The 27,539-nt window shown below is 34.5% G+C and overlaps 1 long non-coding RNA gene across 1 annotated transcript; it reads left to right on the top strand.

Moving 5' to 3' along the window:
• Positions 1 to 2,456: 2,456 nt before the first annotated feature.
• Positions 2,457 to 26,340, top strand: LOC123573874 (uncharacterized). The gene is made up of 3 exons (XR_010587177.1): positions 2,457 to 2,559; positions 14,214 to 14,306; positions 25,302 to 26,340. It is a non-coding gene; the product is annotated as an uncharacterized lncRNA (long non-coding RNA).
• Positions 26,341 to 27,539: the final 1,199 nt, after the last annotated feature.

Below are 27,539 nucleotides of genomic sequence, written 5' to 3' on the forward strand. Positions count from 1 at the left end.
ATTTTTGTATATGGCAAGAAATAGGGGGTCTACTTTCATTTATATGTGTACAGATGTCCAATTTTACCAGAACCATTTATTAAAGAGACTTTTATTTATTTATTTATTTATTATTATTATTATTTATTATTTATTATTTATTTATTATTTGTTATTTATTTATTATTTATTTTATTTATTTATTTATTAAAGAGTCTTTTCACCAGTGCAGGTTCTTGGCATCTGTCAAAAATGAATTCAGCGTAGATTAATGGATTTTTTTCTTGGTTCTCTATTTTGGTCCATTGGTCTGTGTTTCTGCTTTTATAACAATCCCATGTTGTTTTGGTTACTACAGCTCTGTAGTATAATTTGAAGTAAGGTAATATAATTTTTCCACTTTGTTCTTTGTGTTTAGAATAGCTTTGGCTATATGGGGTCTTCTGTGGTTTCATATAAATTTTAAGACTTCTTTTTTCTATTTCAGTGAAGAATGTCATTCATATTTTGATAGTGATTTCATTGAATCTGTAGATTGCTTTGGTTAGTGTGGACATTTTAACAATAATGATTCTTTCAACACATGAATATACAATATTTTTTCAAATTTTTGTGTCCACTTCAATGGACACAAATGTCTGCTTCTCTTTTGCCTTCCACTATGATTGCAAATTTCCTGAGACTTGCCTGGAAGCTAAGCTGTTGCCAGCACCATGCTTCTTGTGAAGCCCACACAACCTCGAACCAATTAAACTTCTTTTCTTTATAAATTACTCAGTCTCAAGTATTTCTTTATAGCAATGCAAGAATGGCCTCAACAGTTGGTGTCTATGCATTCAAGATTTAGTGTTTATTGTAGTCTTCCAAATCTGGGCTTTGCAATCTGTACTCATTTTTCTTGGGAAGACTTTCCAGGTATTCAAAGGGTCTTGTGCCCCAAGCCCAGTAATGCTGTGGTTCTTGAAGATCTGTAGAGCTCCCACCTTGATGATCTTGGATAAGATCCAGATGAATTATTTAGATTATCAAGCAGAGACTCTTGTTTACTTCCCACACATTTTCCCAAACAAATGGTCTCTCTGTCTCTACTTAGCTGCCTAGAGCTGGTGGTGGAATGACACAAGCAGTACTGTGACTACCACCTTGGAACTGCACTGGGTGAGACATGAAACCAGAACAGCACTGGGTCTCACCCAAGGCTCACTGTAACTACTACGTGTCTACCACCTATGTTCACCCAACTCTAGGGCTCTATAATCAGCAATTGGTAAAGTCAGCCAGGTTTGTGCCCTCCTCTTCAGGGCGATGAGTTCTCCCAGGCCTTGAATGGGTTCAGAGATAAGGTCTGGAAGCCAGAAATTTGAGTCAAAAATCCTAGAAATCTACCTGGTAGTCTATTCCACTGTGTCTAAACTGTCACTCAAGCCACAGGGTGCGGTCGTTCCTCTTCTCCCCCCACCCGCCCCCAGCTTTACACAGGCAGTGGCACTTTGTCCTTTGGCCACTACGACCACCGTCCCATGAGGAGTTCTGCCAGGCCACCACCAATGTTTACTTGAGGTCAAAGGGATCTTCAGTTAGATTGTGTTGAATACACAGGCCTAGGACTCAACCTTCAGGGTAGTGGGCTCACCTCTGGCTCAAGGCAGGTCCAGAAATTCTGTTCAAGATCCTAGGCATGGACTCAGGGGCTCCAAGAGCCTGCTTGGTGCTCCAGTCCACTGTGGCAAAGCTGGTAGTTGATGCCAGCACATATTAGAGAATACTACCTGCCTATTGCTGTTGGTTATTTGGGGCCCAAAAAGTGTTTAGTCTGTGAGCAATGGATCTTACCAGGCCTGTGTCTTTCCTTTCAAGATTGTGGGTTCCAAGCCCATGGGATGTCTACAAATGTAATCGGAAAGCTTGATCCTAGAATGTAGGCCTCATGGCTCTACCCCACGCTATATCCTACTGTGATTGAGCTGGTATCCGTATTGCAAGATAAAAATCCTCTGACTCCTCTCTTTCCTCAAGCACAAGGAAGGAGTCATTTTGTCATTGCTGCAAACTGTGCTGCCTGGGATTGGAGGACAGGTGTCCTAAGCACTCTCCCAGCCACCCCATCTGGTGTCTCACTAGGTCACAAACTGCTCAAGTCCACTAACCTTAAGCTCAGTATAGCATCAAGATTTGCCTAAGAATTGCACTGCTTGTGACCCAGACTACCTTTAAAGTTTATCTAGGACCTCAAACCACTTTGATTTTTAATTACAGTAGTGAAGATTGAAGATAGCTGAAACCCAAGTTCCAGCTGCTTGGATGAGTGCTTCCCCTCTGGCTAGGGTTGGTCCAAATGCTCCATCCAAGGGCCGGTACTGGCTGGAGTTCAGGAGGTTTTTGTTTTCTGCTTTGACAAGCCAACAGTGAGTTCAGTGTAAAGTCCTCCAGCCACTCTGCTATCCATCCCCCAAGTGCACAAATTCTCTCTCCATGCCAAGCAGTTGTTGGCGGGGGAGTGGAGATAAGTGGTGTTGAGGATTCAAGACTCCGTTTCTTCCCTCTTTAGGGCCTTTTTCAGAAATATGAAGTTAAAAACAGGTACTGTGATTGTTCACCTGATTTTTTTGCCTTATAAAGGTGTTTTTTATGTGCAGATAATTGTTAAAATGTGTTATTCCTGTGAGAGGGATGGTGGGTGGAATCTTCTCTTCCACCATCTTGCCCTTCTTTTGTAAATTTGATATAACTGGTTTTTTAGTAATTTGCCTTTGTTCTTTTATTAGATATTTAAATTGTAATATATAATTAGCTAATTACTATTACTGAATACATTTGTAAGAGGATGAAATTTAACACCAGCGCTTGATACTCTTTCATTTAATCCCAGTTATCTTAGTACTAACATAGATTTTAAAGTGTTTATTGTAAGAACTTGATTGCTGATATCTTAATATGCTAATGATTGATTAATATGGAGTTTGTTATTTGTACATTAAGAATAAAATTCTGTTGTTAAAGAGTAACCAAAAAACTCATTTTAATATTGTTTTGTAGAGCTACAATAGTTATCAACCATGTTTTGGGAGGTGACCGTCCTGTGTGCTGTTCGCTTGTCCAATTACCCAAATGTTAACCAGACATAGTCACTATTTTCAATTCTTTTTGGCTGGACTCACATGGGTAAAACATGCTACTTGAAAAAAGAGCCAAACTCAGAAATTCTACAGCTAAGTTTGCATGAAAAAAAGTTGTAAATAATCACAAAGTATTTTAAAAACAATACTTCTTGGTAATTCTGTTAGCTTTATACCTGTTTAATAACACAATGAAAAATATGTTTGTGTTATTTTCTTTTAATATCAAACTTTAAGGTCATATGATCTCCACTTTTCACTAGATAAGGGGAAAAGCCTACATACACAAAACAAATTCCATAAAATATTTTTTATAAATTACTGTGGAAAATGTAATATATTTGAGTATTTTGGTTCTGATTAGGTGTATATATTTAATGACAAATCTCAGATTAATATCTCTATTTCATTTATTCTTATTTTTCTCCTGTATTTGTCATAAAATTTTAAATATCTTTCTTGGGTTTACTAAATCAAGGAAGCCTCACTCACCTAACTTGCATAATCATGGTAAAGATAAGCACTGTTACCCTCGATATTACCAATTACCAAAGTATTACATTAAAAACATGCTTATTGGTTCCTAGAGTTATTCTTCAATTATTTTTCTGAAACTATTTCTCATTTTAAATTCTTTACTTTTGGAGTAACATTAGGCACAAAATGCTTACCAATAAATGGTAGATTCCTGAAAATGCCTTCATGGATGCAGAATAATTTCTTACATTTTAACATATATAAAGTGATTATTTTATAAACTTGATATTTGAATAATAAATGTACTGGATATAAAACATTTATACCTACTTTCATTGAATTTCAAAAAACAATGTTGGTACATTTGCAAGTTCTTTGTTTTTCTGTGGTTTTTGAAAAGTCTGATGACAGAAGCAATTTTGTCTTCATAAGTTTTTAAATCACTATGCCTGAGCCTTGAACATTTTTTCTTTATCTTAAAACCTAACAGTTGTACTAGAAAATACCTTGAAGTTGATTGTTCTGTTTAATTTTCCCAGGTGCCCAGTAGAACATTTTAATATATATACTCAGGTTTTTACTAATTTTTAAGTGTTTTTAGAGTATAGGTTTAAATATTAATTCTGTGTCATTGTTTTATTTTTCTTTTTTGGAAAATCCAACAATGCACATGCAATTATTTCTTTCTCTATTATCTACTTGCCTTACTTTTTTCTGAACCATTTGACTTCTTTATTTCTTTTGTTGAATTCATTTCTTTTCCCATTTTTTTCAATGTTCCTTATTAGAATTTTTTTGTCTATTTTCTCTTGAGTACCTGTATTCTTACACTTCTTCCCTCAGTTAATCAGTTTCCTTTTTCTTTCTTTATTTTTTATTTTTGAGATGGAGTTTCAGCTCTTGTTGCCCAGGCTGGAGTGGAATGGTGAGATCTTGGCTCACTGCAACCTACATCTCCTGTGTTCAAGTGATTCTCTTGCCCCAGCCTCCCAAGTATATGGGATTACAAGCACCTGTCACCATGCCTGGATAATTTTTTGTATTTTTAGTAGAGACGGAGTTTCACCCTGTTAGCCAGGCTGATATCGAACTCCTAACTGCAGGTGATCCACTCTTCCTGGCCTCCCAAAGTGCAAGGATTGTAGGCATGAGCAATGCACCCATCCAGTTACCTTTTTCTTTACATGTCATCTACTGTGTGGTCTTAATTTTATTATTATTATTATTATTATTTCTTTTTTAAGATAACTTGAAAATATTCAATTATTTGCTTGAGTATACTTAAACCCATTTGGAATGAGTACTTCAAGTGGCTTTATGTTTGTTTTTCTGGGAAAAATTTTACTCAATTGATATTTGTTCAATTTTGTTTTCTGATTTTTGTAACACTTCCATTAATGTTGTTGTTCATGTTTGTGTTATTGGGGTGCTTATTGTAAGAATTAAAGAAAGAGGAAAGAAACATGAAAGGTGGCTTGATGGGTAAGACAGGTTTATTTTAGAGAAAACAAACGTGAGAGGGGTATTTGTCGGTGTTAGGTTAGATGCACACTCTCTTACGGACTAAGAGTTTCTAAGTATTTAGGGTGGGAGAGTTTATTAAAGTCTTGGACTGCTTCTGTGTTTCTTTGTTGTGCTTATTTGGGAGGGAGAGTTGTGTGTTTGTTCCCATACATTTTTCTCCAGCCGCAGGCATACACCCACTCGGCTTTTAGCTTCCCTATTTTAGTGCACCTAAAGGGAAAGGTATGTGTTTATTAAGGTCCACTGTTTTACTGGGGCCCATTGTAGAAGGGTGAAGTTTTGCAGTTACCCAAGAGACTTTTTCCCCACCTTCTTCTGTGCTTGAACTGTTTTATCTTTGTTTTACTGTCTGTTTTTTCTGGCTGCTTGTAGTTAGAAGAGAAGTGATTTTCTTGAAATGCATGAGGCTAGAAAAGGCACTGGAACTTAAAGCGGCAGCTTTTGCTCGAGATGATGGTGCTCCTGCTCTGTCACTTATAGTGTCTTAATTTGAGTGTCCTCATCTATGAATATAGTAAAGTCAGATATTTAGTGTTTCTTTTGATTTTGTTTGCTTTCATATTAAAGAGAGGAGTTGTGTGCTTTCAACTGTTTTAGGTCTCTTATAATGTGCAGGATGTAAAATTTTCACTGTTATGTCTTTCTCTTTGTATCATTTAATTGCCAATTAGTGTTTTCCCTTCCTACTTTAAATATTTCCCCTAGTGTGAGTTTTAATGACAGTTTTTTTCAAATTAATGACAGTATATATTTTTTGGTTCCTTCCATGGGGACATATTTTTTCTATGCACTGAACCACCAGATGTAATTAATATTTCAGACTGCAACATTAATGTATTTAGTCCTTCTGGAAACAACATTAGATCACTCTTAGGATCCACTGCTCCGTCTCTTTCTGTTTCATTCAGTCTTTCTAGGTCTGTCATTGCTGGCTCCTTGCCCTTCCATGGGGTGGAGTTTGTGGAGGAATGTGAATCTATCCATGCTGTGATTTGGTGTTTTTTTCTGTTTTTACATATATATGTACATACATATATGTAAAAATAATATGTGTATGTAAAAAATACATATGTAATTATGTAACGTCAGGCATTCTCTGCCCTCAAGTTATGCTAAAAGATGGTTTTTAGGTGTTTTTTTTTTTTTTTCAGTATTACTTTTAAAGGAAACATGACAAACAGAGACCTAAGTACTGCTTTGTCTTCAACCATCAGCAGTCCTTTATTCTTGTTTAAAAACTATTTTAATTTTAGGACATAGTAATTCAAGTGTTGTTCATACTATTCAACTAATTCATACAAATTATCCATAGTAGATTTGTTTTACAAAATTTAATGTAAGTTTTTTGATGTGTATTTTTATTTATTTATTTATTTATTAAATTTTTGTTGCTGTTGTTGTTTAGAGACAGTCTCACTCTAACACCCACACTGGAGTGCAGTGGTGCAACCTTGGCTCACTGTAACCTCCACCTCCCAGGTTTAAGCAATTCTCATTCCTCAGCATCCTCTGTAGCCGGGAAAACAGGTGACTGCCACTGCACCTAATATTTTCTTTCTTTTTTTCTTTTTTTTCAGTAAAGACAGGGTTTCACCATGTTGACCAGGCTGGTCTTGAACTCCTGACCACAAATGATCAAGTGATCTGCCCACCTCGGCTTCCCAAAGTGCTGGGTGTCACAGTGCCTGGCCTCTGATACATATTTATTTTAAATGTTTCTCAAATACTGTTTTTTTCGGTTAGAAAGAAAAAAAATATTTTGGAGAATTACCATACACTAAAACCTCTATATGTGTTGTCGTTTACTGCACAGAACAATCTGGCAGATTATGTCTTATTATTCCGGATACGTACATCAAGAGACTGTAAATCAACAGCAGAATGGATTCAGCATTTGAACAAAAGTTTTATATTATTCAAATTACCGTGCATGTTTTTATTCCATCAAAGTTTTAATCCAATTTCAAGTTCTACTTAATATTATACTGTTTATGAAATTGTTATTCAAATAATAGAGTCATTTAACCACAGATCACCAGAATCAATGAGTGCAAATGCATACAAGGAAAAGAATTGGGTCATATATTTGAAAAATGATTTGCTAATCTTTAAAGGAAGAATAACAACTTAACAAAAAAATTAAGATAATCATTTGCGGGATTCAATAAATCAATTTTTATCAAAAGAGATATTATTACTATTAAAGAGTATGTATCTTACTCTACTATCATTATTTAATAGGTATATTGCTCTAGATTTAATGTAGTCTAATCATTAATCATGCTTCTGTGATCAAAGCAATACCATAATATTATAAATATTTTGTAAGACTCAAAAGCACTTTCAGAGAAAAAATGTATTTATATTTATATTAAAATCAATTATATATCTATTAATATCTTTTAGGGTCAACAAAGTGTCTGTGACACAGCAACATCCACATTTAATAGTAATTTAATTTTTTTCTTTAAAATATTTTTTCTTCTTATTTTTAATCATTATTTGTGTATATGTAGACATTTTATAGCTTCTCTACTATATCAAATATGAATAAACAACAGTACCATTATGAAAAGATATTTTAAGTTGAATTTTTAACTTAAACTTTAATAAATATATTTACTAGTAAAATAAGTTTCAAATCAATTTTGTCAAATTAATTTTAAATACATTATCTCTGAATTTAAAAAATGATTTAATCAGAAGCCTAAATATATAGCCCATTTTATTTAAAATATTTCTAATCATACTATATGAATTAAGAGAAAATAATCTTTATTATACTGCTGACTGGGTAAAGAGTAGTGAAAACTTGTAAGTAGAAAAGAAAGGAATGCCATATGAAGGTCATATACTAAAATTGATTCTATAAAATGGATTTGATTTATGTTCGCATGCTGACCATTCCCAATATAATTACACACTACCGCCTTGACCATCACAAAGGCCAAATAAATTGACTAGATCAGCAAAGGGTTGAACTTGAGGTAATCGAAGTACAGATATTGGCTTTTTGGAACAAAGCAGACTTAGAGGCAGTGGAGTGTGGATAATATCCACATTGCTTATACAGTTTTCCTCAAGGTCTTGGCCTACATAAAAGGAAGTGGATGTGTCCTAGTGGGATTGTGCATTCACAAAGATATTTATTTAAATTTCATGTTCAATGTACTATGTAAAATTTAATGTAGACAGCTTAAAAACATGCTTAAAAGTAGCACTTACTGATTAAAAAAATACTTGATTGCGTCTAAACACAGGTATTTCAAACAGTATAAGTAGCTTATCACTTTGAGACCTATTTGTGAAATGAATGAAAGTAAATTTCCAGAGCTTCCAGTTTACAGTCTCTGTGCTTTTTTATTTTTAACCTCTTCTTCCCATTCTCTCCGTTCCCATTCAAGTGAGAAAACCAGCACTAAAAAAAATAAAATTAAATAAAATAAAAGCTGGCAGCACCTTTGCACAAAATGTGACTTCCTTGTTGTGAATACATCACCCTATTAGGTGATACTAGATTGAAATCTCCAGAAAAAAGTTTTACCCTGAATTATACAAGATCAAATGTATAATTATATTTAGATCAAATGCACTTCAGAATGTGGAAAGAAAAATTAGGAAAGTTGTATGAAGAAAGAAGGATAACATGTATCATTTGCCTATCATGTGTTTGGCAGAGAGTTAGCAGTTTAAATACATGAATTTGTTGAATCAACTATGGCTTTTATTATTCCTCTTCACCATTTAAGTAATGGAGTCTCAGTGAAGCTTAGAACAGTGTTTAAAGCCGCAGAGTTGTTTGACATACTCCTTAGAATAGCTCCATAAAAGGTGCACTGAGTTAAATACCGGGCTTCTGCCCAGGATGACAGGAGGCTAATGAACGTAGGGAAACAGTTCCTAAACTGTGTGCTAAGGCAACACAGCACTACACGTAACTCACAGGGACTCTGCAGAATATTTTACATTTTTGACGGAAACAAAAGGACATTCAACATCTGTCAGGTAGCACACAAAATACTAGTATGAGTTCACAGTTATAATATTTGATTATCCTACATTCTTTTGTTGATGCCATATTTGTGAGGTTGAGTTTTTGTAGTTGCGGTAATAAAAGTCAAGTACTGCATGAAAATCAGTGTAAAATTATAAATCAGGATAGTGGGAGTCAGTAGAATTTCAAGTCATTGGGTTCTGACGGGGGCACGCATCCCATAAGTAAATGTGGTTATTAAAGATAAAACATACAATTATGTTTTTTTTTTTTTTTTTTTGAGACGGAGTCTTGCTCTGTCACCCGGGCTGGAGTGCAATGGCCGAATCTCAGCTCACTGCAACCTCTGCCTCCCCGGTTTACGCCATTCTCCTGCCTCAGCCTCCTAAGTGACTGGGACTACAGGCGCCCGCCACCACGCCCGGCTAATTTTTTGTATTTTTTTAGTAGAGACAGGGTTTCACCGTGTTAGCCAGGTTGGTCTCGATCTCCTGACCTCGTGATCCGCCCGTCTCGGCCTCCCAAAGTGCTGGGATTACAGGCTTGAGCCACCGCGCCCGGCCTACAATTATGTTTTTTTTTTAACTTATATGTTTGTTCTTTCGAATGACTCTTAAATTGTTAAGACATAAATACTCGTTAAGGATTTTGGACTTACTATGTAGTTAAAAATAGAAACTCATAGATATTTACAAAGCAGCAATACGTTCAGAGCTTCGTGAACCAAAAACATTTTCAAATCTCTGGCATAGGGTTTATACCAGTGTCCTCAGGTTGTAATCTCAGTGTAATCGACCTGAAACAAGTTAAGGAAACTCTCAGTTTTCTTACTTGAAAAATGTGAGCAAAACTTTAAGAGTCTCAGGGGTTATTTTATTCTTTCATAATTAAGTGCTTTAATGTAAATAAAGCATGTAAAATAGAATAAGGTACATGCTAATACTAGCTAAATAGGTCTTTTCTAGAAGCATAAAAACACACTGCATGAACCATGTTTTGGAACCTAAGGAACTGACAATTTTTAAATAATGAATTGATAACTGCTCTAGTAGCTATATGTCAGAATGTATATGTTTCATTATAGTGTTATAGTGTTATAAAGCTACATGAAAACACAGAGTAAAATGTGCACGGTTTATATTTAAGGTAAGTAATACTTATTTATTTTGTTTAAGACAATCTCTGTTCATCAACCACACATGTAATTGAAAATACTGATTAATAAAACTGTATGAAATTATTTAGACTATTAGCATGTAAATTTTAATCTACATTCTCATAAAATCTACACAAATAACAGCTAATCTAAACGGTTTGGTATTTTATGGATGCAAAGATAGACGTTGGCATACTTTTTCAAATTGTAAAAGAATGATCAATATCAAACTGGGTATACTGTTTACCACTTGTTGAAGAAAGAAAGGACTATGTTTATGGATTTCACAAAGGCCATCTAGGGTATAGATGACATGTCTTACAATGGATTGAGCATACTGATGTTCTTTTTATTAATTTCCTAAACGTGTACTTATGTATCTTATGTTTTATTAATTTTCAAAAATACTTAAAAAAGAGACAACATTATAAAACATAGCCCTTGCTTTTGAAATGCAGAGAAGCTTAGCAATATACCTACATTTTACATTTATATTTACATTACATTTCTTTCTGATATCTCAGCACCACTGGAACATAGGAATTTAAGGTGCAGAAAACTGTGAAAGAAATTGCATCTCCTGCTGAAGTCTTACCTAGCATGAACATTAACTTTTTCTGTTAATAAGCATGAGAACATTTGTCTTTAAAAAATTACACTGACTAAATTACCATCATATTAAAATATGAAACAGTTTTAATTATGCTATTATACTTTAAAATTATCTCATACAGTGAGATTCCTAAGAAAGCAAAAACAAGGTGGTAACATTTTGGATGAAACGATTATTCCTATCCTAGTGACCCTCACCAATTTTCCCACTGTGAAATTGCACGGCAGAGTGTCTGAATAACACCGCTAATCCATTTGAAATATTAAACCTAATAAGATTTTCTTTAAAGTATGAAAGTCAAGCTTTGGGGCATGAAATAAACTACAAACATGGAAAATGGCAGAGTCTTTCTGATTAGTCTGACAGGGCGTCAGTCCTGACAGATACTTATTCTTGGCACCATCATTCTGAAATACATTTGTCAGAAAATAAGCCTACTTGTCAAATTTCATAATGCTGGCAAGCTTATTTCTACTGTTTCAACAATCATTTGTGATTAAAAGCTAAGTTGAGAAAAAAGGTTGATAGAATGTGTTAGTTCTAACATTAAGTCACTGAAAAATTGTATGTATGTATATACATGTTATTTATGAAACTTATTGATATATCAGTACCAACTTACCTTTCTATCTTCTCTATTAAGCCGTTGTGCATCACTAAGTTATTTTTAATATTTTTATTTTATAAAATAAACACAATCCATTATTAATTTTTATTAGATAATTGGATTATTCTCCCCTTATTTTGATTTATTTATTTATTTTTGAGACAGATTCTTGCTCTGTCATATAGGCTGGAGTGCAGTGGTGCAAGCTTGGCTCACTGCAATCCCTGCCTCCCAGGTTCAAGCGATTCTCCTGCCTCAGCCTCCTGAGTAGCTTGGACTACGAGCGCATACCACCACATCCAGCTAATTTTTGTATGTTTAGTAGAGATGAGGTTTCACCATGCTGGCCAGGCTGGTCTCGAACTCCTGACCTCAGGTGGTCTGCCCCCGTTGGCCTCCCAAAATGCTGGGATTACAGGTGTGAGCCACTGTGCCCAGCCTCTCCTCTTATCTTTAAATCATATGTGTATTTCTTTACTTTTCTTCTCTTGGTCCAATGTACCATCTTGAATATCCTTGGAGTCTATTATTTGTACAATTTTTTTTTTTTTTTTTTTGAGAGGGAGTCTCGCTCTGTCCCCAGGCTGGGATGCAGTGGCAGGATCTCGGCTCACTGCAAGCTCCGCCTCCCGGGTTTACGCCATTCTCCTGCCTCAGCCTCCCGAGTAGCTGGGACTACAGGCACCCGCCACCTCGCCCGGCTAGTTTATCCGGAGCTGCACGCCCCGGCCATAGCGAATAATAATTAAAGATTAAACGCCTGAGCTATATTCATTTCCACCCCACACCTTCTCCCTAGATTTACCTTCTTCCCTGTATTAATACCGCCATTAAAAGATGGCGCTCTTCCCGCTTCTTCTTCATTCATTTTTCCCCGCGCCGGTGAAAAGACTACCTGACAGCGCAGGCACAACAGGACGTCCGACCAGAGAAAACGAAACCTATCTGGCCACGCCTTCCGCAATGAGGTCATTTCCGCCTTAGCCCAACCCCTTCCCCTCCAAATGTATATAAGGCATTGCATTACCACCATTAAACGAGACTTGATCAGAGCACTGTCTTGTCTCCATTTCTCCTGTCTCTTGTTCCCCAAATTCCCACCCCCTCCTCCAGGGCCTACACTGACTATCCTGCGGGCCGGGATCCTAGTTATTTTTTGTATTTTTTAGTTGAGATGGGGTGTCACCTTGTTAGCCAGGATGGTCTCGATCTCCTGACCTCGTGATCCGCCCGTCTCGGCCTCCCAAAGTGCTGGGATTACAGGCTTGAGCCACCGCGCCGGCCTGTAGAATTTTTAAATGAAGCCTTTACCCAAGTAACTTCTAGTTTAAAATATAATTGACACAAAAAGGGACATCATGCTGAGAAAAAAACTCATCTTGAAAGACATGTATTACTCAATTCATATAGCACTCCCTAAATTTGGAAAAAATAATAGAGCTATAAAGTAGATTTAGTGGGTGTCAGAAGAGAGGGACAGGAAGGATGGCTGTTATTACAAAGGGGTAGCATAAAGAAGATCTTTGTGGTGATGAGATAGTTCTATATGCTGATTGCTGTGTTGGTAAAATGAACTTATACATGTGATAGGTGACATGGAACATAAACATTTTAAACTAATGTCACTTTTCTGGTTTGATATTGTTTTATCTGTATGTGAATCGTAACTAATTGGGAAAACTACATACAGCATGAATAAAACTTCTTTGCATGATCTTTACAATCTCCTGTACACCTAGAATTATTTCAAAATTAAATGGATAAAAGTGATAAAAGACTACTTTTTAAAATAATTCTAATATAGAACAATCTTAGTGCTTAATTTGAACAACAGTTAAATAGGGTTTGAGAGAATTTTTTTTTTGAAAGTTAACAGGTGATGCAGCTATGAACATTGAGAATAAAGCCCCATCTTACCAAAACTAATTAATTTAGTAAATTCAATAAGTGCAAGTAGTAATTTAAGTGAGAAAATATAGCTTGACATTAATTTAAAAATATATTTATTAAAGACTTGTGCATGTATTCAAGCTTACACTGTTCCATAGATTTTAACATAGTTATGCTTCTTGCCCTGAGAAACATAGAATTCTGTGAAAAAATTTGAAATGTACATATATAAAATGAATAGTAGAAAAATGAAATGTGTATATCTGGTTTCCCAAGACTTGTTGATAGTAAAGCCCTGAAAACTAGACATTGGTAGAAAGATAAGGAAAGGAGACAATGATGGCAATGAATCTTAAAGCCTAACAGGAGGGAAAACAATTATCTAGCAGTAGTATTTGAAAAATTCTGAAAGTTTCTTAGAAAAAAATATTAGCATTATTTTGGCAATATTCTATGTTACATAATTGACAAAACACTCAAACCTACATATCCAGAAAAGAGTTGGATGTATGTATATATTGGGAGTCTCAGATTGTAAAGTGTTATAAAAAGTAAGTTATAATGTATGGACATTAAAACTGTTTTCCCTAGAAATGATCCAAACTACCAGTGATGATATTTAGAACATTAGAAGCTTCCTTAGCCAAGTGGATTGTTCTTAGAACTTCAAGTTGCTGGTAAAAAATCAATGATGTCACCAAGACAGCTCATAGAAAAAAAAACACTACATGAATAATTAGAAAGTGAGCTGAAAAATAAGACAAATATTTTAGTTTGTTGTTTTTTATTATTTTGCTATGACAGAATTATCACAGACTGGGTCATTTATAATGAACATAATTTTTTTTTTCTCACAGTTTTTGAGGCTGGGAAATCAACATCATGGTGCTGGCATCTGGAGAGGGCCTTCTTGCTACATCAGCACATGACAAAAGGCAGAAGGCAAAGAGGTGAAAAGAGGCCAAACTTGCCTTTTCATAAAGGCACCAATTCCGCCCAAATAGGGACAGAGTCCCCAAAGCACTATAACCACCCGAAGTTCTCACTTTCTAATACCACCACAATGGCAAGCAAATTTCAGCATGAATTTTGGAGAGGTCATTTGCACCATAGCACCAAGGAACTTGGAAACAATATGCCTTTCAATAAATGAATGGATAAACAAACTGTAGAACATTCAGACAATGGAATATTATACAGAGCTAAAAGGAAATGAGCTGTCAAGTCATGCGGAAACATAATGGGACCTAAACTATAGTTTGTTAAGTAAAAGGAGTCAATCTTAGGAAACTATAGTCTACCATATAATTCCAGCTATGTGACCTTCTAGAAAAGAAAGAAGTATAGAGATGGCTAAAAAGTCAGTCATTACCAGGGATTAAGGGCTTGAAAGGGGAAGGAGGGATGAATAGATCAAGGACATAGGCTTCTTAGGACAGGGAATTTACTCTGTATACTATAAAGGTAGATACATGTCTCTGTACATTTTCCAAACACAGGGAATGTACAACACAAAGAAGAAACAATTGATGACCCAATTAACTGATGACACATTGTTCTTAAGTAAACAATGTGTCAATATTGGTTCATGAATTGCAGCAAATATACCACACTCACCTTTGAAATTAATATTATATTGGTGCAAAAGTAATTGAGTTTTGGGTCATTACTTAAAAAAAAGTCAAAAATTGTAATTACTTTTGTACCAACCTAATGATAGAGGAAATTGTGTGTGGATGAGAGGTTGTATATTAGAACTGTCTATGTATCACTCAATTTTTCTGTAAACCCAAAACTGATCTAAAAATTTAATTAATTAAACTAGTCTAAGGAATAAGGGAGTTTAGATAAGTGGAGTAGTCTTTTTTTTTTTTTTCTTTATTTAACAAATGTTTATGAAACGATGTCTATGGATCAGGCACTGGTGCTGATTATTGAAGAAAATAATGAAAACTGTAAGCTTCACAAAGCTTACAGTTAATTGCTTCCACTAAGTCCAGTGTGGCATTTAAAAATGAGACAATGGAATTAGCACTATATACATTTTTTGGTTTTGCTATATGTACTTAACACACCATGTAGTCCCTTCTCCAGCACTCACTTAAATTTGTAATTACTTATTATCTAAATTCCTTATTTGAATATAATCACTAATGTCAGAAACATTATTTCACCACTGTGTAGCTACCAGCTAGCCTAATACCAATACCACAGCTGACACATGCACAAATACGTGTGCATGAATATACATAAAGTCTAAAATTATGTATATATCTATAAAGCATTGTTAAAGCACATTCTAAAGAATAACAAAAATAAAAATGAATTCAAACAGTGAGAATTCTGGAAGTAGATATTGTGTAAAAACATTTACTTGAAAGTGAAGCAAAATATAACCGTTCAGTAGTGATGTGAAGAAGTCATAGTGTTCAGAAAAAGGTAGTTTAGACATTTTTAAGAAAATGAAAACTCATGAGTATTTTTGTAGGTGGATGTTACAAGGAACTCTAGTGGGTGAAGAACAAACAGTTCAGGGACTAAATCTAATTTCAAGAGAGTGCATGTTTTATGTTATCTGGTCCAAACTTTACCGTATTTTTAAAAATTCTTAAAATACTATTTTTATTTAAATTGCTTCAATGTATTTCAATGACAATTTATTTAAAAAAGCAAAAAACGGGCCAGGTGTGATGGCTCACTCCTGTAATCCCAGCATTTTGGGAGGCCAAGGTGGGCAGATCACGAGGTCAGGAGTTCGAGACCAACCTGACCAACATGGTGAAACCCCATTTCTAGTAAAAATACAAAAGCTAGCTGGGCGTGCTGGTGGGCACTGGCAATCCCAGCTACTAAGGAGGTTGAGGCAGGAGAATCACTTGAACCCGGGAGGCGGAGGTTGCAGTAAGCCGAGATGGTGCCACTGCACTCCAGCCTGGGTGACTGAGTGAGACTCTGTCTCAAAAAAAAAAAAAAAAAAAAGCAAATAACCACATTATTTATTTTATTTAGAATGTTAATGGGGACAACAAATGAACAAAGATTTCTAACTGCTGTTTTAAAATGTGTTTTGATTTTGTTACTATAGTTGGCTCTCTATATAATGAGTGAAATATCCAACAGTTTATTTCAAATAAAAGTCACACTACAGAAGATGAATTAAAATTAAACTTGTTTTACACGAAAATGTTGAATGGTATATTTCTAGTCTTTCTATTTGTTATATCCAACTGATGTAAAATATGTTTTGCTAATGAACTGTTATTTATTTACAGAAACATGGCAATCATCTGTAAAGATAATTTACTTTCTTTTTATTAAGTATTGTGGATGACATGTTCTTGATTATCAAGTATTTCAGTTATTTGAAATTTTTCATATATGTAGACTAATATCTATAAGATCAATATTGAACAATCAGCTTATTTTACTGATTCAAAATATGCCTCTGCAGACATCAAAGCTTTAGAATCATTATCATGTTCATCAACTATAATAAGCAGTAAAAAGGTCATTAAAAATTGTGACTAAAAGTATATAATTTTGATGAAATAATTTGAAATATGTGCAAATATATTTAATATATTTATTTGATGTTTTATTTATTTAATTAAAATACATATATATATATATATATATGAGCTATTTTTCACCAGATTTACTGCACATACATGTATACATGTCCAGAGGATGGAAAAGTTTTTTGGCATTAATTTAATATATGGTGTGATTGATGGCTTCTAACAAAAATGATTTCATGTGGAAGATAATTGAGTACATTTTTATATTAGTTATTGTATATTTTTAGTGACCCAACAATGAGACTCTTGATGAGGTGAAATAGGGATATAGTCTTTGGGGTCCTTAATGAATGTAATTTAAAAAACATTCTGACTTCTGAGAAGTCAGGTGTCTAGCAGTAAAGAGCTCAATCAACAAATTTTTTACCAGTTCAAAAAATAAAAATAAAACCTCCAGCAAACGACTTACTAACTAAAACAAAACGTGGAAAGAGAATATTATGACAGTGATTTAGATTAAAGTGCGACTTTTGGCTAAATAAATAGTAACACTCTTAAGGCACTTCAAAATGGGCACGAAAACAATATTGGAGAAAACAAATAAAGAGGAGTTTAGGAAATTCTGAGCCATTTCAAGAATAGCCAAATATTTTGAGAGTAACGAGGAGAGGGGAGTAGATGTGAAAACTGAGAATAAAATCCTAAACCCCTCACCAACTGAGCAATTTTCTCTTGGCCAACAGGGCTCCAGAGAAACCTTAAAAACTGAGTTTCTGGCCATGATAGGGAAGCTGGACAAGCCTCATGACTCATTATGTCCCCTCCCTTTGGGAGTTGAAGGAACAGCAACTGATCAGATTTAATTAGAAACAAACAAACAAACGCATATATACACATGTGTATATGTGTGTATATATATATAATGAGTGTATATATATATATATAATGTGTGTGTGTGTGTGTGTGTGTACATATATATATATAAAATCAGATTAACAAAGCAGAGTCTTTGTGGAAATAAGATATTAAATTATAAAGAAAGACCTAAGGCCATGCAAGGCGAGGCCATCAATCTTGCTACACAGCATCCTTCTCTTAACATAAAACATTTGTTTCTACTGACTTCAAGTTTAGACAGAGACTCCTTTGACTAACTGCAAATAAAGAATGGTCAAGTCCCCCTGTGACTTGTAAGAGCCCACTTCAAGATATCCTGCTTTGTGGGGGCAAACCAGTGTTTATGTTTCATATATTGGTTTATGCTTTTGCCTGTAACTTCTTCCTCCCTGAAATGTATAAAACTAAACTGTGATCTGACTGCCTCCGCTGCCCTTTCTCAGTACTCCTTGAGACTAGTTCCCCAGGCTACAGCCACTCATATTGGCCCAGAAAAAAGCTCTTTCAAAAACACTGTGCAGAGTTAGGTTTTTCCACTTGCAAATAGAAATAGCATCGTAATCAGGGAATACACATCAATGGTAGAAGCTCATATGTAATCTCATAATATTCTTCAGATAACTACTAGGGCTTACCATTTCTAGAACTTCATAGTCTTTTGGGAGACTTTCTGCATTTAAGGACATGCTCATGGGACAAAGACAGACATGTCTAATTAGAGATAACCCCAGAAGGGCAGTCTACCTTCTCACGCTCAGGCCTAACATATGTGGTTAAAAATATTGAAAAAATAAACTGATTTTCATGCTAAAGACAAATATGACTCATATAAGATGGGAAGTTTCAAGGAAATCTCTTGCCCGTTTTGTCAGAGAAAAGAGAAATTTGGTCATAGCTGCTCACGTTCAGCCCTAGAACGGTGACTAGAAAAAGTCAAGACGGGAAGTAGAAAAATTTGAAGAAACTTAGAGAACATGACATAAAAAGTTGTAATGGAAAAACAACACCAAAATAATTATAACCCATGGGAATACAAACAAATCTATAACTCATATACAACAATATAAAGTGATATAAGAATAAATTTACTGATGTGAAAACTCAATATATAACCTTTGACAATGTAAAATGTTGAAATAAAACACAAGATTTCAAAGATATCAAATAAAACAGTAAGGATAAAATAGCTTGAATGTAAGCTAAAATAATACTCAATTATAAATTGAATACATTGGCCTAAAAATAAATACACATTGTGAAAACAATCTTGAGGTTATCATCAATAATGTTAAAATAATTAAAGAGGATAGTAAAGATAATTAAAGAGGATAATAAAGATAGGCTACACAGAAAATAAAATATACATATAACTGTGGTACTGCAAATAAAACAGAAAAAGACATAACATAATAGTGAAGTTTTCCAACTAATATTATCAGTTGACTTGATCCCCAATTCCTGTCTTTCTAATGAAATGATTTGCAATCCTGGAAAAACTATGAAAACAAGTGAAGTTTTATTTAGTATTATGACGATGTTTTTTTTTGTTTTTTTTGTTTTTTTTGAGATAGAATTTCACTTTATCGCCCAGGCTGGAGTGCAGTGATGTGATCTCTGCTCCCTGCAACCTACGTCTCCCGGGTTCAAGTGATTCTCCTGTCTCAGCCTCCTGAGTAGCTGGGATTACAGGCGTACTCCACCATGCCCAACTAATTTTTGTATTTTTAGTAGAGATGGGGTTTCACCACGTTGGCCAGGCTGTTCTTAAACAACTGACATCAAGTGATACTCCTGCCTCGGCCTCCCAGAGTGCTGGGATTGCAGGCGTGAGCTACCGTGCCTGCCCACAAATCAAGTTTTATATACATATTTTGGTTTGGAAAGAAGAAGGGAAAAATTTTACATTGCATACACATTAGAGAAAACTCAAGTATCATGTAACAAAATTAATTAAAGCTAAGAGCCTGTCCTAATGGTTTTATGCAATTGGTATGAGCCTAAGAAGCTGAAGAACAGAAACTTAAAGACTGAAAGGAAAACAGTGATAGGTCCTCTGATCTTAACTATCTAGAAAGTCAGAAACGTATTCATACTTTCAGAAAAGAAATACTTTTTTCTCACCCCTCCTAGGTTCTGTGATTGAGGACCTGTGAATTAAACTGGCAAAAGATAGATTAGAAAACCAAACACATGTAATCATATTTGAATGAAAATTCACAGAAAAATGTGTGACTCATAGGAATAGTTTAATTTGTGGTTTATGTACCATCTTAATAGGGCAAGAGGCAGGAGAGAATGGCACTTAAGAGAAAACAAATGACTATTTGGGAAGATAAGTGAGCCCTTAGGTGAACAGAGGGGAGATAAGATAGTCTGTGGCAACGTAGGTTTCAAGTGGTGTAGAAACTTCTCATCTCCAGTAACAGTCAATCTTGCGTGGTTGCTCTTGGGAGGAAATTTATCACAATTGTGTTCTTTTCATTCTTCTGGAAGGCTCTGCTTTTGGGCAGATGGAAGATTTCAGGAATTCAAATGCCTTCTACTTGAAATCATTCTTTATTTTTTATTTTGGCCACAGTAGTGTGTTCTGGACGCCTTCAATATGTAACTGGGTCCACTGATGTGCTGTTCTGTCGATACAAAACTTAACAGGAAAATATCCAGTCAAAGGCCTGTGTAGCAGGAGGAAAGGACCCCAGCAGTTTAACATTATCTTATAAGATTTTTGGCATTATAACGTAATTCCAAAATGCTTGTAGTGGTGCCAAATCACACTACTTAGTGAGGCCGGAATGGACTAGGAAAGGAACACAGAAATCATTACTGAATGTCAAAATAATTAAAAAAAGTGTGTGCGTGCATGAGCTATATATGTGTATACATATATACAGTTTTATATATTTATATGAATATAGTAGATTCTACCTGGAGTAACCAGAAAACTACAACACCCAGTGACTCTAGACCATGAGATTTGCATTGCTACAATAACAAAATAATTATTACTAAGAAATAATTTACTATGATATTAAAGCACAAAAGTATTTGTCCACGTTGAGAATCAAAGATGGAATAAACTATTACATTTACTCTCCAAATCTGTTAATTTTAAAAATTATTTTTAAATACTTAAATACAAAATAAATGAAGAATGTATTATATATGGCAAGATATATACTTTATGGCAAGGACCAGGTTGTCTCTGAGGGAAAAAAGTGCACTTTCTAGCATTAAAAATATACCACTATTTTAAAAAAAAATTTCCATGTAGAAATGTACAGTAGACAAGAGAGTGCAAAAGAGATATATAATTGAATCACTCCTAATGCAAGATAGAGAAATAACAAGATAGGAAATAAGAAAGAGAAGTTCAAAGAGAATTTTGTGAATAAAAAGAATTATACATCATACCATGGATCTAAAAGGACTCCTTAAAGGGTATAATTTAGAGGCAATAGGATAGAGGTAACAATTGAGAATTTTATATTATCATTTTTCTCAAATTTCTAGAAATCAAGAGAGTGAGTGACAGATGTGGAGAACTGGGTTCCTGCACCATCAAGGATTTTAGGATGGGTGTGCAGTTCTCAAAGACGCTGAATTCCTCACCTCCAGTTATGAACGACATCTTCTCTTTTCCCCAGTATGATAGATAATATTATACACCGGTATGTGTCATCTACGTGAAAAATTTGGGAAACCTTCTACTAGGCCATAGGCACTGACACACAGAACCTAAACACCTGCTGTAGCTACCCGATTTCTAGTCACTAGTGATGATGCACCAATGAACCAAATGAACCAAATACCTTCCCACGCATGTGGAGCTTTGATTTTATTTGTGTGGAGAAAGGAAATGAAGCAAATAACCAATAAACATGTAAAAATTCAGATGACCCTAAACGATACAAAGAAAAAAAAAGATGACATGTAAAGAATGCATTTTCCTGTTGGGGCTACAGCAGTATCTCCCAGCCACATGCTCTTCTAGAACCTTGACACTGTCTCCTCAAGAGGAAAATTCGAATCCCTCTGTGTTGAGTTTGAGCTGGCCAGATTACTTATATCCAAGAAGATGTGATGATGTTTGATACCTAGTCAGCATGGACTGCTGTAAGAAAAGACCACAGACTGGGGGCTTGAGCAACACGAAGATATTAGTCACAGATCTGGAGGCTGGGAAGTCCAAGTTTAAGATGCCAGCAGATCCAGTGTCTGGTGAGGCTCTACTTCCTTGTTGGCAATTGTCCAACAATTTCATTGTATCCTCATGTGACTGACAGCAGGGTGAGAAAGCTCTCTGTAGCCTTGTTTTATAAGGGCACTAATTCCTTTCTGGTGGGCTCCACCCTGATGACTGAAAAACCTCCCAAAGGCCACTCCTCCTAAAATAATCAGATTGGGGATAGGATTTCAATGCTTGAAAATTTGGAGTGAGGACACAAGCATTCAATCCATAATGTGTGACTTCTAGTCTGAGTCAGTAGAAGATGTGCAGCTTCTTCCTGGCTCTTTTAGAACACTGGTTCTCAGGTTACTCCCTCTTGGAACACTGCCTCTCAGAATCTGCTATAATGCGTGGGAGCTCAAGACACAAGGAAAGTCCACACTCCTTCCGAGACTGTTCGACAGTCTCAGCTGAATGTAGCTTTGGGTCATCCAGTACAAATGCCAGATGTGAAGTGAAGGCTCTGAGAATTAAAACTCAAGCCTTTCAAACCAGCCTAGCTGAGGCGCCAGACAGTGTGAAATCACAAGAATCTCTTTCTAATGTGCCCGGTTCTAACTCCTGAACCACAGAGAAAAAAAGGTTGATTATTTTGACTACATAACTAAAAAACACACACAATTTAAGTGAGACTAAAAGCAACAAAAAATTTTAAAAAAGTACTTGAAAAAAATAAAATGCAAATAATTTGCTTTATTATGTCTTTATTATATAAGATTTTCCAAAATTTAATAAAGAAAAAGGAAAGCAACATCAAAATGTACATAAGGAACAATTTACAGATGATGAACTCACCTACACAATACCTATACGAACATATCAAATTGTATTTAAGTATGGAATTTTCCTCAAGATAAAGTTTAATTATAAAAAACAAAATCAAATACAAATGACAGAACAATTCACACTTAAGAGGGAGTCTTCAACTGCATCTCTAAAATTAATTTTTTCACATTATTACTAGTAAACAAGAGAACTTGTTTACAGAGTAACAATTTAGAGTTTCGTATGTATTGGGGCTGGCTCCATTACTCTATTTTTTGTTGTTGTTTTGATACACTTAATATTTAATTAAAAGAAATCGTGTTGTTCTGTCCCATGCCATTGAACTTTAATTGACGATCCTTACAGTCAGTGAAAGTAGAAAGAATGTATTGTACTAGCAGTAAAACACAAGTTTCCTTCTCCAGCAATATTCAATACCAAATAACAATGAAGTGGCACCCCAAAATTTTCTTAGGAAAAAATGTAGCTTAAATGTATGCTACCATAGCACATTGAAAAAAAGAAAACATAAAATAACAAAGAACACTCTGGAACATGAAAAAAAGATGAAAGATTTCAAAATCACACCACCTATGAGTCAGATATGATTTGAATAGGTGTACCCTCTAAATCTCATGTTGAAATGTGGTCTCCAGTGTTGGAGGTGGGGCCTGGTGGGAGGCCCTGTCAGCATTCATATGTTTACTGCAGCACTGTTTACAGCAACAGGTATGGAATTAACCTAAGTGGTTATCAACTGGTAACTGGATTAAAAAACATTTTTAAAATGTTGTAAGTGTTATATATGTGTGTGTGTGTGTATATATGTACATACACAGTATATATACATTATGTGTATATATATTATATAGTATATATGCATAGTAATATATATACATAGTATATATACATATATACATATATAAAGGCACATACTATATAGTATACATATGTATTATATACTATGTATATATACCATGTTTATATGTATATATGTATATATAGTGTATATATACTGTGTATGTACATATATGTGTATATATGTGTGTATATATGTATATATGTGTGTATATATACGGAGTATATATGCTGCATATATATTTATATATAGACACACATATATATATATGTGTATATACATACACACAACGGACTACAACTCAGCTATGAAAAAGAATATCATGGTGTCTTTTGCAGCAGCATGGATGGACCTGGAGGCCATTATCTTAAGTAAAATAACTCAGAAAACTAAAATCAAATACTACATTTTCTCACCTATAAATGGGAGCTAAATAGTATATACACGTGGACACAGAGTGTAGAATAATAGACACTGGAATCTTGGAAGTGGGGAGAGTGGAAGGAGACTGAGGGATGAGAAATGTCTGAATGCGTACAATGTACACTATGTGTGTGACAGCAACACTGAAAGTCCAGGCTTCAACACTACACAATGTATCCATGTCAGAAAACTGCACTTACACCTGTAAATCTACAAAAATTAAAAATTTAAATAAATTTAATATTTTAAAAACAGCATGGGATATTCTTTAGAATAGACTTTTTGGTAAGCCATAAAACAAACCTCAATAATTTTTAAAGGGTACAAATACCTCATGCTTTCATAAAAATAGTAATAATAATAACCTATCACAATAGTTAATTAGATTTTAAATTATAAAATGTATTGTTATGTATAGCCAATGCAGGTTTTCCTAAATTTTAATCTATTAATCAAACTTTAATCTATTTAATCAAATTCCACTTCTAGAGATGGAGATCAGGAAGCTCATGTCATCTTATAAAAATACTTAGCACAAGTGAAAACTGTAAGAAAAACCTTTATTAACTTGAAACGGGGAATGAAGAAAACTACAGTGGAAACTGCAGATCATTAAATTGATTGTTGCTTAGTATAATAGCCCAGAGTTCTTTAACCTGCTTTTCCCCAGTGAATATAGGGACACTTTATAAGAAATCAACTAATGTCTAGCATGTGTGATCATTTTTTTTCCTTTTCTAAGATGAAACCGTGCTACAAAACTTTAGAGCATATATCTGAGTTATATTCACTTCTTCATATCAATAAAATCATTACCCATGAAATAAACCATTTTGGTGAGTGATTGAAACTGTTGGAGACCACCTTGCTCTATTAGGATTTCTAAATCCACTTTTTGCATGCGTATGAATCATGGCTAATGTAGAGGGTGAAGAGTCTGGGGAGAAAAATGTTAAAATCAGGAAATATGAAGTTTTGGTTGCCAAGGTTTGTGGGGAATAAGTAGTTGGGATTTAGGGGTAGGTTATTTCACGAAACATTGATTGTGAACAAAACCCATGAAAAGAAGAATATTGTACTTGACTGAACATTGAGAAGGTAATTTTTAGAGAAAGAGAATAAGAATATCACTAGGGATCTTGTATGCTTTCAAATCTGTAGTGAGTATGTGGTATATACATAGTTTAAAGAGAGGCTTTTGTAAAAAAAAAAAAAAAAAAAATATTAAAGTCTAACCCTTTCTATTCTTTTCCAGGAATACAACTGGTAGGCTCTTTCCACAAAGATCAAGAGTGCAAAGAAGCAGGAGGCTCAAATTGTCCACAGTCAGGCATAATGAAGTTGTGTAGAAAAACCAAAATTCAACACTTATTTGAACACTGGACTTAAATGATTTAAAAAGTTCAAGGTTGACTTCACTGCCAATAGTAAGGTTTGATGTGTGTTCTTCTATGTGTAGCCTATTCTCTTCCCTTCATACATTTGAATAAAAGCAACCTTCTCCTTCTGTCTTCAAAGACCTCCCCTGACCCATTTCCTGTGAATTCATTTTCAGTCGTCTTTTAAAACTTAGCTCAAGGCTCGCTATCCTATTTACAACAATTTTCTTAGAAATCAGGGCACATCAATTCTTCATGTAAATTTTGGTATTCATAGTAGTATACTGTTACTGCAATAGAAATCGGCCTGAAATATAGATTAAACGTTTCCATAGATAAGAAATTAGTCAAGAGATTCTGAATGTAATCTTTCATGGCTGTCAATAGTTTCAAATGCATGTAGTTAATTACCAAATTAATTTTAGTAGCTTTCAGGATTCCCAGATGACAGCTATGTCCTTGTGTGTGTGAAAGTAAGCTACCTGTGCTGGCCTAAGAACTTTATGTGCGGGGAAAGAGATGATATGACAGCAGAAGTTGAGGCAACCACCAAGATGATTATTTACCTTTACCTTGAAAAGGAAATCTTAACTAAAAAATATGAGTAGAACAACACTTTCTCATCTAACTTGTATTATAACAAGAATTCAAGAAATATAAAAAATTTTTTGCGTATCAGTCACTGAGCACTATGGAAGAGCAACACAGCATGTGCTTCTATCAGTTTGAAGAGCCTAGCATGTGACGTGCATGCAGGAGCCTGTGAAAATATCTGGTGGCAGTTCAATGACGGCTTCACAGCAAGTGAAATATTTCCAAATACATGAAGGTTGAGAAGGCTTCGGGAAGCATGATTTTTCAATTTCAAATGAACAGACTATGTGTGAATTGTAGCTGGTGAAACAAAATAAAAATATCTTTTCACAGACAAGTGACAATGTTTCAAATCACAGATTTGCAGGATGAATGAATATAATCCTGAAAGAGTTTTACAAAAAGAAAAAAAAATGGAAAGAATGACATATAAGGCAAGTTTTGTATGAAAGTATACTTAAATAACTAACATCAGGGTAAATATTAAGGAAACTAACATTGTGACATTGTGTGTGTGCGTGTGTGTGTGTGTGTGTGTGTGTGTTTGATGAGTATCTGATGTATTAGGATTTTGAAAAAAATAGGACTAATTGTATATATGTGAAATAGTGTCTATGTGTATATATACAACCAAACATCCTCTATAAAAAGCGTACATATAAAGTACAAAACAAAATATAGATGATTATGTGTATACATATACGCACACACACATACACAGAGAGTGAACAAAAATAATAAAACAAATAGGGTGAAATGTCAGCAATCAATAAACCTGGGTAAAAAAATACAGTATGTATGTGACTTCCCTGTGAGTATAACAAATAAATTATAGTAATCATGACAAATAAAGGTATCTACATAGCAATAATAGCAATAATAAAGGATAAAAATAAGGATAACTATAGAAATAATTAGAGATCCATCTCAGAGGAAGAAGGAAATCCTCACCTAAGAAACTGATATGTAAGTTTAGGCTTAAATTAGAAAGTGGCCAGAAGTAAAATATATATGTATACTTTATATTTATATATTTGTATATTGATATATATAGTTTTATATACTTATAATTTTATATATGCATACATACATATATTTAAGTATATACATAAAAGTAAAAAACATATGCAAAATCCTGAAGGTGAGAAATAAAAGTAATTTGAGGAAACCAAGATGGTTACAAGTGCTAAAGTTGAGATTGGAGGGTGACCAGGCAAGAAAGGCAATCCGCAGAAGTCTCACATAGGTCCATTCTCCATCACTTGAAGAAATCAGACTTTATTTGCTGAGGTTAAAGTGCTCTTGAAGTTTTCAACAAAGGAATTACTTGGAATTTATTTTAGTTCAATATTTGGAGATAATTAAAAGTTGGCAAGTCTAGATTAACAAGACAATTTAAGACATTGTTGCAGTAATTTAAGTCTAAAACGTATCACTGATTTGAACAAGTATACTGGCAGTTGGAATGCAGAGAACGAAATGTACTAAAAACAGAATTTGGTATAGAGGTTACAAGAAAA

This window comes from Macaca fascicularis, chromosome 6 (genome assembly GCF_037993035.2).
Source record: "Macaca fascicularis isolate 582-1 chromosome 6, T2T-MFA8v1.1".
Taxonomy (NCBI): Eukaryota; Metazoa; Chordata; class Mammalia; order Primates; family Cercopithecidae; genus Macaca; species Macaca fascicularis.